At 40.8% G+C, this 9,915-nt stretch overlaps 1 protein-coding gene across 2 annotated transcripts in view; it reads left to right on the forward strand.

Moving 5' to 3' along the window:
• The window catches only part of LOC138957903 (uncharacterized), a 31,037-nt gene extending 23,378 nt beyond the window's left edge, over positions 1 to 7,659 (forward strand). For both annotated transcript variants that reach the window (XM_070328939.1, XM_070328940.1), the window contains 2 exons: positions 6,741 to 6,795; positions 7,509 to 7,659. The gene's annotated coding sequence lies outside the window, so the exon portion shown is untranslated. The remainder of the gene's footprint in view (positions 1 to 6,740; positions 6,796 to 7,508) is intronic.
• The last annotated feature ends 2,256 nt before the right edge of the window (positions 7,660 to 9,915 follow it).

Raw genomic sequence — 9,915 nt, forward strand, 5'->3', positions numbered from 1 at the left:
TTTTCAAAATCTGGACAGTGTTTGTGTTCTTAGATTCATGATTGACCATGCAGGCTGTTTGAGCTCATAACATCGTGTTTGTTTGTTTGTGCTGGTGCAATGTGCAGATCAAAGGGGACGGACTGCAGGATGACCCAGTGATCAATACAACTTACGTTCACCACTCAACATTGTCTTCTACCTAACTCAATGGCAAACATAAAGGTACATGCTGGTGAATTCACTGTGCAATGTATGTCTGTACAGATCAAGATAGTTGTTAGCTGGAACGGATCATGCTTATTATTATCAAGTTACACACACACTCCGCCCAAGCACCACCCTAAAACAGGTGCCTCTTATGTTGTATAACTCATTAACTGTTGATATTTAATTTAAACGAAGCAAGTGTTTGTTTCAAATGGCACTGCATTTCCCATGTACACACACACACACACACATTCACATTGTCTCTGTCTCTCTGCCTGTCTGTCTGTCTCTCTCCCTCTTTCTCTCTCTCTCTCTCTGTGTTTTTAATTCAGTAATTTGGATCACTTGCACTTCACTGGGATTCAGTTACTAAATCAGTGATAGTGTTTTGTGGAGTAAGAGTATTGACGTGTGCTGCTGCTGTTCCTGTTGTTCTTACTCATTACTGTTTTTCCTCTCTGCATAATTCGTGTTCTCCCTTATGATGCTGGTGGTTTTTTCATCACTACAGTATCTGTCCATTGAGTCTGCGTCTGAGCTGTGATGGGACCAAAAAGATTCCAGAATGAAAGAGGTAACTTTTTCAACTGATCTTTATTTAGTTTATGGAGAAGTTGGTTCACATAATTAATGCATTACAGAGTTACTGCCTTTTTTGATAAATTAAACATTGTACCAGTCATTGCATGATACATCTAAATGGGCTTGCTGAATGATATCAAACTGTGTAGATAGCCACCCCACCTTCACCGGTTCCCAACTATCCTTCTATCGCCCCCTCTAAACCCCCACAACCATCCTTCCATCTCCCCCAAATCAAATTTACTGACACAACACTGATTTTCCTTTTACCTTATTTAAGTGTTCTTTGAATACAATTATATAGCCTGTTGCTGCTGCAAATGTTGTTGTGACTGTTCTTCCTCAGTGTATATTTTTTTCGTTTCCTCAGAATGCAGTTCTCCCATGCACCACAGCGTCTATCAATGGAGTCCACAATATTGTGTGGAGTGTAATTTGAGCAAGAGCATGTCAGAATGATCAAGGTAACTTTTTAAACACACAGAGCTGATTAAAGGCACAGCACGCCTCCTGTAAACCATCACAGATACTGTCAGGCTTTTACACACAGTACAAACACCCTTCCATTTCAACGCTCACCGAACGGGAACGTCCTAGGTGCCCTACGTAAAGAGCAAGCAATTTTCAAATAATTAATTTTGCCGATTGTCTGACCACGGTGGGTTTTGGTGCTAGACCTAACTTTTAAAATCTAAATAATAAATTGACAGCTTCTTACACAAACATTCTTGAATCCCAAAAGAATTATTTTTTCATCAAGACAAGATCAGTACAATCCGAAGTTTTAAAAGTTGGAAAAAAGAAAGCCCGGAAGCAGGGTCACGCCAGGTCGTGGTTCTCGTAGCAGACGATGGTTTATGCCTATTGCCAGTTCCTCTGGCTGTGAACAGCCAAAAGCCATCGCTGGAGTTCTTGTGAACCACAGCCGTGTGTTTCATTAAGATTCAGAGGTACACAATAACGTGGTATTGCAGATAAGCTTACTGCGAGTCGCATTCAAATTACAAACTGACGACTTCATTGTGAAAAAAGGATACTGGATCACACGGGTTCACGATGGCTCAGGGGTAAGATAAACCACGCAAAAAAAAAAATATTTGAAAATTTCTCACTCTTTACGGAGGGTACCTTTAGAGGCCAAGTCACCATTGTGAAAGCCATTCTGCTCAGCTGGAATTTGATGAATTGTGGAATTATTTTTTTAATGAAATGAATTCACAAAAAAAGAAAAAATATAAAAATTTACTGAACACCCAAAGCACTCAGGTTGTAGAGTTTTGGGATGTGCCGTAGATAAGGGGAGGTGTTATTCTATGTAAAAGCCTGCCAGGTAGCGTGAGCCGAGTTGTTTGCATGGGAAGGACTGTGCCTTTTAAGGATCAGGCATGGGAATTGAAAATTGTAAAAAAGGCGGAAAATTTATAACTGAAGACGCGAAGTGTCAAGTCGACGGCGCAAAGCGCCTAGCCTTACTAGGGGGGTCCGGGGGCATGCCCCCCCGGAAAAAAATTTTCTCCAAAGAACCCAGATGGTGCAATCTGGTGTCATCTGAGCTCCAAGTTTGCCATTAAATTCTGTTTTTAGAATTAGAGTTTTTAGTACAAAAATGTACCAATGTTTGCTTTTTTGAAGAAAAAAAATATATACATGTATTATATTGTTTACATTTGCAAAAAAATTGATCTGTTGAGACAAACAGGAAAATGTAACTTGTAACACAATCTGTGCAATCTGGTTTACTTTCAAACATAAAAGTTCAATAACTGAGGCGGGCGGTAGCAGTGCGTGAACAAAGTACGGAAAGTTTTCGCGGGCTTTTGCGCAAAGGCCAAAGTAACCGGTGCTTTTTTTGTGTGACTCCCCCCTTTATTTTTTCGGCGGATACTTTTGCATTTTCGGCGGAACAAAAAAAAAAATTCGGTGGAAATCCGCCGTTCGGCGGACAATTCCCATGCCTGAAGGATGCATGGGTTTTTTATCTATTCAATTGCAGGAAACCAACACAACAGCCAATAGTTTTTCATCTTGAACACACGGCCAGTACAACTGGCCTTGACACGGAACGATCCAAGGGGGGCAATCTTAGTCATCTGAAAGAGGGAAATCCAAACGCAATCCGCCTTGTTCGATTTTATGGGCTTGGACGATAGAGAAAAATAAGAAAAGCAAAAGCTGGAGTCCAGTCTGGACAAAACTGCTATCAAGAACGCAGAATTGATTTTTTCTGAGTTTGTTTTTAGCCGTAAGCGCCATTTCTCATTTCGAATTTCTCATAACTGCTGTTCACAATGCGGACGCAGTGAAACCAACAAAGGGGCCTCACTCTGGAAGAGTTTCCTGCTCCGATAAACATGGCAACCCCCCTTTCAGACCCATTCATTTCAGACTTCCTCCTTTTTAAGATCTTGCTTCTTTAGATGTTCTGTGACGGGTGAAGTGGCGCGCAGTGGTAAGACGTCGGCCTCCTAATCGGGAGGTTGTGAGTTCGAATCCCGGTCGCTGCCGCCTGGTGGGTTAAGAGTGGAGATTTTTTCGATCTCCCAGGTCAACTTATGTGCAGACCTGCTTAGTGACTTAATCCCCTTCGTGTGTACACGCAAGCACAAGACCAAGTGCGCACGGAAAAGATCCTGTAAACCATGTCGGAGTTCGCTGGGTTATGGAAACATGAAAATACCCAGCATGCCTACTCAACGAAAGCGGAGTGAAGCTGACTATGCTCGCAGAGTATAGTGTGGGGAACCCAAATGGGCAAACAAGCTCACACGTCACCGGAATTTCTGGAACGCTGAAGAAGAAGATGTTCTGTTCATAACCTCTGTAAATTACCCCCATTTTTAGACCCCTTCCATTTTAAGACTTGATTTTCTCACATTTTTTAAGGTCTTAAAAGGGGTTTCCCCTGTACTCCTAAAAAACCCTGACCCACAAAGTAATTTAACTATAACTGCTGTAATCGTTCCTTCCGTGTGCTATTATCTGTGGTTTTTTCATTTTTTCTCCTGTGTTGTCTCATCCTCTGTGCGCCCTGAAAGAGACCTCCGGGTCGAAATTGCCGTACCTTGTCTTATCCAGCTGTGATCCCGCCTTCGTATTAATGTGAGGGCAGTACTTTTTTTAAACTTTCAATATTGACCTTACGTTTTGCATAAAACACCAATAATGAATTAAAAATACATCAGAAAATTATTTCCTCACTATACACAATAACCCCTCATTTAAAGGCTGACAAAGTCCTATTTAATTAGTTTACTTACTTCCAGGGCTTTTCCCATCGTTGCGGGGATGTATAAATTAAGCTTCCTGCAAAGTTTTAGGTTTGAAGTCCTTACCAATTACAAGAAATAATCAATTCTTAATAAAGTTTATTGCTATCTTTAGAAACAGTTCTCCAGGGCTTGGGCTATTTTTAGACCGTCAACACAGACATACAGCTTCGTCAACCCCCGCGTGAAGGAAATCGCTCACCTTCCACGTGCAAAACGTAGTGATATTGACACGCCAGATTAGCGCGGTAGCGGATTGTGCTAAGCAGGAAAGCGCGCTTTTTTGTATTCTTGTTAACTTCGCAATTTCCGGAAAACATCCACTTTCACTTTGAGACTGTTCTGTTTACATTCGACACTATCAACACCACTTTGCAATACTGAAATAATTTTTTCTGTTTTCGAAAGCTACAGCCAATCGTTATTATATCCCCTTAGGTACAGTTTTATAACATTATTGGCACATGTAAACAATAGGAATTAATTAATGAACGCTACGAAAAGGGCAGCCTTTAACCTATGAACTTGCAACTGTGTTGACCTGTGTAATGTAACATAGACCACCACCATCTCTGTCTCTGTCTCTGTCTCTGTTACACCCCTTACCTGTTCGCAAACCTTTACCCAAATGTATGCTAAATGTATATACAATACAAGACAAGACAAGACATGGCAAGACAAGACAAGTTAGGAAAAGGTTGCCAGTAGGCCAATAGAGGGATGACAAGACAAGACAAGGCATGACAAGACAGGACAGGACAGGGACCAAAAAAAAAAGAAAGATAACTAATTCGGTCAACAGATGTTAAAGAAATAAGCATTTGTTTGGGTTGAATGTTTGGGTGTCACCCTGTATATATTTGTATTTTTGCAGGACAGGGTCGAGTTGTGATGATGTCAGGGCGACTGAAGACACACCAACAAGTATTCTTCGGAAGTGTTTGGAACACAAATGAACATTATTTCATAATAAAAAGGCGGCTGACATTGATGTTCATATCGGTTCATGTTCATATTCTCAGCACAGACGTGTGCTTAGAAATCGGATGTTTAAGAACAAGAGACAACCCTGAATAAAGCCTTATGAAATATGGTTGGAGCTGGATCAAAAGTGTGTGTGTGTGTGTGTGTGTGTGTGTGATTGAAGGGCAACATTTATAAATGATGAGACAGAAAGCTAAAGCACATCCTTTTATCGTACGTTCCATATCGTCCTCCTACTTTAAATGCTTGCTAATACAGACGTTCTCCAAGAAAACGTCTATCCAGTAATGTTTTGTTAATCGCAATGAAAGCTTTTTTTTTGAGAAGAATGAAGAGGAATCAAATTTTTTAAAAACAAAAACCAAGACCAATTGAATTGCTCAAAACGTAAAGAAACAGGATGATTTTGGTTCAGTAGTACTATTTGTAGACCCTCAAAGCAATACACCCACAAGGGATTCCAGTGTATCAGTGCAAATAGAAATTTTATGATATAACTTGAAAATTAAAACAGACTGAATTGTGATAAAAAGAACCAAAATCCCGAGTAGTTTTTTTTTTAGGTCTCCCTCTTCACTCAATCCCCAAACTCATATTCTGTACCGAAAAGAGCTCAAACACACACGTGGACAGACAGACACGCACACACACTTTGGTAAACATCATGTATGCTTGAGCTTCTCGACTCTGCTGATCCACAATTAGAAATATCGCTATCATCATTTATTTTTGGTCACCGTCTTTCCCTTTTCACAGGCAAGTTTTTTTGTGTAGCATTTCCCATAGAACCCCGATGGCTCCACGGTAGACACAATGATCAGTCCATACCAGTCATGTTATTTTCTCGAATCAATTTATAACCTTTAACCCAGGAGGGTAAATGACATAGAAGGCTTCGGGTAATCTTGAACTTTAATGTGTTAAATTCATAGCTCATAATTCAGAGGCATTCAAGCCTCCAAATTTGGAGAACCTGCACTTGTAATCATAACAAGTCTTTTAGATCCCTTTAAAGTCACGGAATGAACTCCGATGAACTGTACGAATCATAGCGTACTCTGGTACGAATGCATTTTGTTTACAAATTACATGCGTCAAAGAAGGAATTATCCGTGTCAGCGGACAGGGGAGGCAACTTTGTCGTGTAATTGAAGTCCCTTGGTTGACAACCTACGCCATTTTCGCCGATCAAACAACCAAATTAATTAATTATGCTTAGGTTTGGAGCTTAATCCGTCAATTAATTTCATGATAAATGTTCTTGGGCTTGATTACAGGTACTTGGATCTAAAATAAGTAAAGTATGCCACTCGATTCTGAGCTATGAATTTAACACACTAAAGTTCAAGATTACCAGGCTTCGTGCACCATGATCAAGTGGGAAGGAGAGACCCAAATCGACAACCAGCACGGAGTTACCACTCAATCGGTGATTTCGTCTTGGAGGCAGCCATTTTTGGAAGGGGAATAACTTACTTGCTTTTATTGTCGACTCGGAGTGAGCTCCCCTCGTTTGTCGGCGATCCAGGTTTCGTGTCTTAACTGGCCGAACTAGTCCTTGAGTTTGCCGAACAAGTTCACCCAGTTAAGACACAAACCATGGTTCGCGAACCTTAGTTCGGCGAACCAATGGTTCGTCTGGTTAAGAACAGCCTTAACCCTCGCTTTTAACATAAATGTTTTGTTTTTTTAAATCAATGACTTTTACCTTTTCTTCAGTGACCATACCGTCCACCACTCCCGCTGGCCCACCTGGTCACGCCTCTGCTCTCAGGTTTGTACAGCAGTCCCTCTCATTAACGAACACGCTTGAGACATCGCAGTTGTCCGTATAATTTAAAGTGCCGGTCACGGGAGGGATGTCCCGACCCTCATCACACGCGCACAAACACACACACACAAACTCACACACAAACACGCACACAAACACGGCACAGTGAGCGAGTCTATGCTAGTCTTTACCGTACTTATCTGGCTTGGGGGTGTGTGTGTGTGTGTGTGTGTGTGTGTGTGTGTGTGTGTGTGTGTGTGTTTGTGTGTTTGCTTGTGCGTGTGCGTGTGTGTGTGTGTGAGAGAAAGAGAGAGAGTCTTTGTGCATGTGTTTGAAGGGGTGGGGACAGACAAAGAGATAGAAAGACAGAAACAAATGGAAACAGAGAAAAAGAAACGGAGGCAGACAGACAGACAGACAGACAGACAAACAGGCAGATAAACTGACACACACACACGCCCACACAGTAGTGACACACACACTCACTCATACACACACACTTACACACCCACACATACACACCCACAGATACACACGCGATCAGATTAAGAAAGAGATTGTATTAGACGTACACAACGGTCAGTAATCAACTGTGCACCCAAGCTTAGCATAGTTCAAGGACTCAGTACTTAGACTGATATCTCCAGACCTTGTCTGGGTTGTAATTTTGTTTAAATCTAACAGGTGAATTGTACAACAAATGATTCATGTTGCAGAGGTTCCGTGCTCACTGTTGTGCTTGTGGCTGCAGCAGCAATAGTCACGAGAGGTTGAAACTTCTGAACTCAAAGCTTAAGTTCTGTCGGGAAAACATCCGCCCTTTGCTGAATAGAGCCCACCTCAAGAATAATAATTCTGCGAAATGCGGGTGTTCGTTTAAATTTCTGATGGTGTGAGTGTGTGCGAGTGTATGTGTGGGTGGTGTGCTTGTGAGTGTGTGGTTGATTGCATGCATGGGTGGGTGTGTGTGTGGGGGTGAACTTTTGTATGTGTACTTGTATGTGTGGGTCTGTTTGCAAACCTGTGTTTGTGTATGCACGTGTGTGTGTGACAGTGTGCCTCCCCCTCCAACCCACAAACAAAGGCAGCATGAAGAAGGTTTGTTTTCCATGTTATGCAGTGCAACAGAATCTTAGAGTTTTTGCTCTTGTGCTAAAGTTTCTACACAATGTTCTAGAAACACTCAATATATCATATTTTCAACTCTAATCTTGAATTGAAAATTCAAAGCCAGTTTCTTTCTCTGACACACACATACCATTTCAACACAGTGTTTGATAGTGCACTGATTAATTTTATAAAGAAGCAGTTCTCAAAACAGGCCAACAGCTAACAAATAAAATTTTAAAACAGGTTACATAACATCTGTAAAATGTTCTTAAAACAAGGTGTTCCCTCCAACCATAACAAACTTATGCATGAAACAAGATTATGCATTGTGTATTTATGATACCAGATTCTAAAGAAAACAAAACAAAAACAGCTTCATTTAGAAAATTTAAATTGTAAAAAGATCTTCCTTCACTGCTCTACGTCTAAAAGGAATAGGTTGCAAAAATAAGTCTACTTTTCTCCTGGAAAAATCCACTTTACAACTTATGATCTCTAAATATTATGCAAAAGCCTTGTAAATCTTAAACCATATAATGCAAAAGGAGCAAACACTAGACAACTACATCTACCATTTCACTCAGTATCATCAGGCCTACGTGATTGCTGTGAGATACTGTAATAAGGCAAGTCCATCTGATACTGAGGATTATTCACTTATTAAATTGATACCATCCTGAAGAAGGCAGTTTGTCGCTGCCAAAATATTGACAAAGAAAGACCTAGCCTGGTTACTGCTGTGTCCTCTTTTTGTTAAGGCACAGTAAGCCTCCCGTAAACCATCACAGATACGGTCAGGCTTTTACACACAGTACAAACGCCCTTTCATTTATACATTCACCGATTGAGAACATCCTAGGTGCCCTCCGTAAAGAGCGAACAATTTTCAAAGAATTTAATTTTGTGTGGTTTATCTTACCCCTGAGCCATCGTGAACCCGTGTGATCCAGTTTCCCTTTTTCACAATGTAGTCGTCAGTTAGTCATTTGAATGCGACATGTGAGCTTATCTACAATAGCACGTTTTTATGCACGAAACAAACGGCTGTGGTTCACAAGAATTCTAGCGATGGCTTTTGACTGTTGAGAGGAACGGCGATATGCATAAACCGTCGTTTGCTACGACCCTAGCGTGACCCTACTTCCGGGCTTTTCTTTTTTCAAACTTTCACAACTTCGAATTGTACTGATCTTGTCTTGATGAAAAAAGAATTCTTTTGTAAGAATGTTTGTGTAAGAAGCTGTCAATTTATTAGTTTAGATTTGAAAAGTTAGGTCTAACGCAAAAACGCACCACGGTCCAAAAACATTCTGATAATCATCGATCCACGGCTATTGCCAGTTTACATCAATAGAATGAGACCCGAAGGGAAGTAACTCATTTTTGACCTGAGTTCAGGATGGGTCCAAAAAGTGTTCGAGACAATCTGCAAAATTAATTCTTTAAAAATTGCTCGCTCTTTACATAGGGCACCCAGGATGTTCCCGTTTGGTGAGCTTTCAAATGGAAGGGTGTTTGTACTGTGTGTAAAAGCCTGACAGTATCTGTGATGGTTTACGGGAGGCTTACTGTCCGGACGTGATTTCCGGTATTCAGGAATATTCATAACAGCCGTCCAGCACCAAAACGAGGCGCCATTGTTGTAGAGGAGCAAGTCCACGAAAATAAATTCTTTGAAAATTTCTCACGCTCGACAGAAAGCAGCCAGGATGTTCTCGTTCGGTGAGCGTTCAAATGGAAGTATGCTTGTACTGTATGTAGACGCTCAGGGAGCTCTGTGATGGTTTACGGGAGGCTAAGTTTACTGTGCCTTTAATTGATTATTAAATTAATCGACTTCTCATAACTGCGGAACATGTGTAACAAAACAAACAATTTTGGTTTTTTATTCCGATACATGTATTAGCACTGTCATCACACAGGCCATTTTCTTTTACTTGTCATTCAGTTACTAATGAATGATCGTGACAATCAATTCTGGGGTAACAATTTGAGCAATTTGTAACATCATTT

The sequence above is a fragment of the Littorina saxatilis genome, unplaced genomic scaffold (assembly GCF_037325665.1).
Source record: "Littorina saxatilis isolate snail1 unplaced genomic scaffold, US_GU_Lsax_2.0 scaffold_338, whole genome shotgun sequence".
Taxonomy (NCBI): Eukaryota; Metazoa; Mollusca; class Gastropoda; order Littorinimorpha; family Littorinidae; genus Littorina; species Littorina saxatilis.